This window comes from Helianthus annuus, chromosome 16 (genome assembly GCF_002127325.2).
Source record: "Helianthus annuus cultivar XRQ/B chromosome 16, HanXRQr2.0-SUNRISE, whole genome shotgun sequence".
NCBI lineage: Eukaryota > Viridiplantae > Streptophyta > Magnoliopsida > Asterales > Asteraceae > Helianthus > Helianthus annuus.
This window is the reverse complement of record NC_035448.2, coordinates 172,997,937-173,002,570: the sequence shown is the minus strand read 5'-3', so window position 1 is coordinate 173,002,570 and position 4,634 is coordinate 172,997,937.

The window sequence follows — 4,634 nt, the reverse complement described above, 5'->3', positions numbered from 1 at the left end:
TTGTGTTCCAGCTCAACCGGTAGATGGCATGCCTTTCCGTAAACAAGCCTAAAGGGAGTAGTCCCAATAGGCGTCTTGTAAGCCGTACGGAAGGCCCACAACGCTTCATCAAGCTTATCTGACCAATCCTTGCGGTTTGCACCTACTGACCGCTCAAGGATTCTTTTTAGCCCCCGGTTCGTGACTTCCACCTGCCCGCTTGTCTGTGGATGATAGGGCGTGGATAGACGGTGATGCACACCGTAACGGGACAAAGCTCTCTCGAGCTGAGTATTGCAAAAATGCGTCCCTCTGTCACTGATAAGCGCTTTCGGAGCGCCGAACCGGGCAAATAAGCTTTTCAAAAATCTCACGACCACCCTGGCATCATTAGTGGGTAAGGCCTGTGCCTCCGCCCACTTCGATACATAGTCAACCGCGACCAGGATGTACTTATTACCTCGTGAGGGGGGAAAAGGTCCCATGAAGTCTATCCCCCAGATATCAAAGACTTCACAAACCTGAATCCAGGTCTGAGGCATTTCATCACGTGCCGATATATTTGTCGCTCTCTGGCAAGCATCGCACGCTCTAACCCAACTCTGCGCATCACGAAATATAGTCGGCCAATAAAACCCGGAGTCCAACACTTTCTTGGCGGTAAAGTTGGCTCCATGGTGGCCTCCGGTAGGTCCCTCGTGACAGTGGCGCAGAATATCGGTCGCCTCCTTCCCTGAAACACATCTCCTAATCACCTGATCAGCACCAACCCGAAACAAGTAAGGGTCATCCCAAATGTAGTGCTTGACATCCGAAAAGAATTTCCTCTTTTGCTGGTGAGTCAACCCTTTAATCAGAATCCCGCAAGCAAGGTAGTTCGCAATGTCAGCGAACCATGGCGACTCATCGCATATCTCAACACTCATCAAAGACTCGTGTGGGAAGTTGTCATTTATGGAATCCCAACGCGCGTCCACGATGTCTCCATGCTCTAACCGAGATAGATGGTCAGCCGCTACATTCAACGCACCCTTTTTATCTTGTATCTCGATATCAAACTCCTGCAGCAACAAGATCCACCTGATCAGACGTGGCTTAGTGTCCTGCTTGCTGAAGAGATATCGGATGGCAGCGTGATCAGTATACACAACGGTTTTCGAAAGCACCAAGTACGATCTAAATTTGTCAAATGCGAAGACGACCGCCAAGAGCTCTTTTTCAGTCGTGGTATAATGCTCTTGAGCGTCGTGAAGAGTTTTGCTCGCATAATAGATCGGGTGAAAGTGCTTTTCTCTCTTTTGACCAAGAACGGCCCCTATGGCGTAATCACTCGCGTCGCACATAATCTCAAACGGTAAACTCCAGTCCGGTGCAACTAAAATAGGGGCCTCAATCAACTTTTGCTTGAGAAGGTCAAAGGCTCTCAAGCAATCATCTCCGAATATGAACGGAGCGTCTTTCTCCAACAGACGGGTCATGGGTCTGGCGATTTTTGAAAAATCTTTAATGAATCGCCGATAGAACCCGGCATGACCGAGAAAGCTCCGTATCGCTCTAACAGAGGTGGGAGGCGGAAGTCGGGAAATGATATCCACTTTGGCTGGATCGACCTCCATACCAGCATGCGAAATCTTGTGCCCCAGAACTATGCCCTCCTTCACCATGAAGTGGCATTTCTCCCAGTTCAGGACCAGATTCGTCTCCTCGCACCTCTTCAACATTTTCCTCAAATTTTCCAAACAGTGATCGAAGGAATCCCCAAATACCGAAAAATCATCCATGAAAACCTCCATGGAATCCTCGATCATGTCATGGAAAATTGCAACCATGCATCTCTGGAAGGTCGCTGGTGCATTACATAACCCAAAAGGCATCCGCCGGTAGGCGAATGTGCCGAAGGGGCATGTAAAGGTAGTCTTCTCCTGATCCTCAGGAGCGATAGGAATCTGAAAGTACCCAGAGAATCCGTCAAGGAAACAGTAATACAACTTCCCCGACAGACGTTCCAACATCTGGTCGATGAATGGAAGCGGGAAGTGATCCTTGCGAGTAGCATCATTGAGCTTGCGGTAGTCAATGCAAACTCGCCACCCAGTGACGGTACGGGTAGGAATTAGTTCATTCCTATCATTCGAAACTACAGTCATACCACCTTTCTTAGGTACAACCTGCACCGGACTCACCCATACAGAGTCAGAAATAGGATAAATCATGCCGGCATCCAACAATTTAATCACCTCCTTCTTCACCACGTCCTGCATATTTGGATTTAAACGTCTCTGATGCTGCGCACATGGTTTGTACTCGTCTTCCATCAGAATCTTGTGAGTACAAAAAGAAGGATTGATGCCCTTGATATCCATGATTTTCCATGCAATGGCTCTCTTATGAAGTCTCAGAACCTCGAGAAGCCGAATTTTCTCATCCTTTTCCAACGATGCCGAAATTATGACCGGTAGGCGACGCTCCTCGTCTAGAAATGTGTACTCGAGATGTGGCGGGAGTTCCTTTAACTCCAAAGGCGTCGGATCATCAACCGAAGGCTCTGTTTCCCCCTTTTTCACATGATCAATTTCAAGAAATCTCTCCGGACTCTGGGAACCATCGTCACCAATCTGATAGACTGGCTGCTCGAAATCGTGGCCCTCCTGCGTAATGCCAATCAGGTCCCCACACGACAGACGTGTGTCCGAATCAATCTCATCAATAGTACCTTGAAAATGAGAGCAAACACATGCATCGACAATGTCGACGTAATAAAGCTTGTCATCGTGACATTGCGGATGCTGCATCGATCTTTTGATATCGAATGTCACGTGCTCATCATTCACTCGGAGCGTGATTTGGCCAGCTGCCACATCAACAATCGTCCTCGCTGTATTGAGGAAAGGACGTCCAAGTATCAAAGGTACCCTTGAATCTTCATCCATGTCAAGGATAACAAAGTCCACGGGGAAAACAAATTTATCGATTTTTACAAGCATGTTTTCCACAAATCCGCGCGGATACTTTATTGAGCGATCTGCCAACCGAATGCTCATCCTAGTGGGTGACGGCTCACCCAGATCCAGTTTAGTAAAAACCTTATACGGCATAAGGTTAATACTCGCTCCCAAGTCAGCCAACGCATGGCTAACAGACATGTTTCCGATCAAACACGGGAGCGTGAAACTACCAGGATCTCCCATTTTCGTGGGCAGACGGTTTTGCAGAACGGCAGAACAAGTCTCATTCATCACCACACACGATATATCCTCGAGCTTCTGTTTATTTGAGAGGATATCCTTAAGGAATTTCGCATACTTTGGCATCTGGGCCAAGGCTTCAACAAACGGTATATTGATGTGTAGTTGTTTAAACAACTCAAGGAACTTACCGTATTGTTCTTCATTCTTCTGCTTCTTCAGCCTGCCTGGATAAGGTACCGGAGGAGTGTAATCTTTGACTGGCTCCTGGACTTGTGCTGTACTTGCTGGGCGTAGCCTGGCTTGCACCTCGTCCGGTGTGTCAGTCGGGACCGCTTCAGTGATCGGTGCTGAGTCCGATATGACGGGTCCGGTAGTTTTTCCACTCCTGGTCATCATAGCATTCACATCCCTCTGTCCGCCCGGGTTTGGTTCTGTATTACCCGGAAGACCGCCTGGGGGCCTTTTGGACATCATCTGTGCCAGCTGACCAACCTGATTCTCGATATTCTGAATCGAGGCCTTCTGACTCCTCATTTCTCCCTCGTTAGCCAGAAAACGATCCTCGCTTTGTTGGTATCGTTTTTCAGAGCTAGAGAGAAGCTGAGCCATCATATCCTCCAGCTTGGAACTAGACTGAGGGGCCTGCTGTTGGGAGCTACTCCCAGTGCCCTGATTCTGGTACGAATATGGACGCTGCTGGTAGGGTTGATTGTACTGCTGGTACTGCTGACCCTGCTGAGGCGCTGGAGCACGCTGAGTGAACCCCAATGGGTTCTGATTTCCTGCATTCGCTCGCCACCCAAAATTTGGGCGATTTCTCCATCCGGGATTATAGGTGTTGCTGTACGGGTTGTTCTGCGGCCTCACTTGATTGCTCACAAAATCTACCTCTTCCTGGCCCTCATATACGACTCCCTGAAAACATGCCCCAGGCTCGTGTGACACTCCGCACTGGTCACATCCCGAGCCAGCATGCGCAATCATCTGGGACTTGTCGAATCTCGATGTAAGAGCCGAGAGTTGTGCAGTAATGGCCGTGTAATCGTCTACAGCATGAACTCCTGAGCGAGATGATGATGATGTTGCCCGACCTCTATCTCCATCCCGACGAGAGCTGGATTTCAACGCAGCTTTCTCGATAATATCATACGCTTCAGTCGGCGTCTTAGTTCCAAGATCGCCGCCCGCGTTCACGTCTAATCGCTCCTGCGTGTTATAGTTGAGCCCCTGATAGAACGTCAAAACCAGCTGTCGCTTGGAGAAGCCGTGATGTGGCACATCAATCAACAAATCCTTGAATCTCTCCCAAGCTGCATGCAACGACTCGCCCTCGTCTTGGCGAAAGGAAACAATCCGGTTCCGTAGTTTGTTCGTTTTCTCAGGTGGAAAATATTTCTGCATAAACTGCTCCGCCAACTGATTCCAGGTCCTGATGGACCCGGCAGGAAGTGACATAAGCCAAGCTCT